General features: G+C 28.6%; 1 pseudogene; it reads right to left on the bottom strand.

Annotated features, from left to right (window-relative positions):
- Window positions 1–662: 662 nt before the first annotated feature.
- LOC123653353 lies at window positions 663–779 on the bottom strand (annotated as a pseudogene).
- Window positions 780–2,029: the final 1,250 nt, after the last annotated feature.

Genomic DNA, 2,029 nt, shown 5'->3' with positions numbered 1-2,029 from the left:
CACACAGTACCTCTATTACAGTGTCGAGGTAATTAGTTTGTTTGTCTATTCAAGATTATCATGCGGAATTACAATTTTTGTCATAATGTATACTAATAACATCTAGATTGTTCTAATATCTAAATATAAGAATTGAAGATCAATTAAACACGTTAATTGATATTTATGGCTTAATAAATAAATGATTTGGCAGGCTATCTAATGTTATTTCTTCTTTGCCATTCCCACACACGCTAAGCGTTTCAGAAGCCGCGGCAACGCTTCTGGCTTAAATTGAACGAGGGAGTAGGTGGGAAAAAGAAGGATTGTAGACAGGAAAATAAGCATCTAAAAACTTAATAAAGCGCGATAAAATCAGAAAAGCTTGTTTCATTATGAGTGAAATTCGCGTAATCATTAGAAAACAGTATACATTGTTATAATAAATTAATAATAGAATTATATCACCTTCTTTAACACAAATTTTAACTTATTCAAGATATACTATACCTACTATATTGCGTATATATGAAAACTTCACATTAAGTTTGTAAGGTTGGATTAATATTTATAAAGAAAATAGACTCTGGTGGGAAGAAGCGGCAAGAACTTCAATAGTAACATCAACAAGTATCCAATAACGAAAAAAAAAATTAATTTACAACTAAAATGTAATTCAAAAAAGCCAACGGTCACGCGGTGTTCCCAGGTCACCCATCCAAGTACTGACCGCGCCCGACGTTGCTTAACTTCGGTGATCGGACGAGAACCGGTGTATTCAACGTGGTATGGACGTTAGAAAATAACATTATAAAATTATTGTATTACTTTGACTAGTTCATTTAAATAAACATTTTTCATCGTTATATAATATTTTTATTTATAATGAAACCTGCTTAAATGGACCCTAAATATAGGGTTGCCAACCATACTTTATAATAAAGTATTTTACTTTATTTTTGGTAAATATACTTTATACTTTTGCATACAAATAAAGTATATGAAAATACTTTATTTTCAATCTTTACTGTGATGCGTGAAACAAGATACTCATTATGGGTACTTAACTATTTAACGGTACACATAAGGTAAAACGGATGATGGAAAGGATTTAAAATTACTGAACGAAATGTTAGATGACAGATGTGGTGTTTTGAATGTGACAGGACAGGTGACAATCTGACATTTGTCACAGATGTCACTACTCACTATCAACGATATTGTAGAAAAATTGACCGTTGGCTTTGTTTATATGCAGTTAAGGAATCAATGGTTGGAAAAATTGTTTGACCTTAGCGAAGATAACTGGCTTTCAATACTCCCTAACGTGTCCTTAAAAAATGCGGTTAAATTTGAAAATTTTGAAATGATAATTATAAAAACTAAATTACAAGACGGATTAAATGTTAAGATGCAGGATATATATTCCGAATGTATAAGACAAAAAAAAAATCACTAATGATGATAAAAAAATTTCAGTGAAAAGTACAGTTGAAAAATGGCAATATATACTTAAAAATGCACCTGATAGCTTACCAAATATAAAAAAAAATTCTTACTTACTTTCTGTTCCCACTACTTAAGCTTTTACTGAAAGGGTTTTTTTAGTAATGAATCTAAAGTAGCGAGAAGAGAGAAATATAGCGTCAATAAATTTAATTAGAAACGAATTTTTATTTATATAAATTTAAATAATGATTTTTAAACAAGTTTGAAACATTTAAATATAACAAAAAATTGTTAGCATGTGCTAAAGGCACACAAAAATACGTTTTTAAAGCAATAAAAACATAAAATTTGAAAAATACTTTTTTTTTCTTCCAAATACTTTATTTTTTCCTATCCAAACCATTTTATACGTTTTTTTTTTGTCAAAAAAAGTTGGCAACCCTACCTAAATATATTAAAAAAAATTCTGTATTTTATAAATACAATGAAATCCAAAACTTTTGCATTAAAATATAATATTTCTAGGATTTTTCAATTGTTCTTGTTTGCTTTATGTTAACTGAGATTAGATTTCTTGGATTTTTGTTGTTTACCTCGTAAT

The sequence above is a fragment of the Melitaea cinxia genome, chromosome 4 (assembly GCF_905220565.1).
Source record: "Melitaea cinxia chromosome 4, ilMelCinx1.1, whole genome shotgun sequence".
In the NCBI taxonomy this organism is placed as follows: Eukaryota; Metazoa; Arthropoda; class Insecta; order Lepidoptera; family Nymphalidae; genus Melitaea; species Melitaea cinxia.
This window is presented reverse-complemented; position numbering and strand designations above follow the sequence as displayed.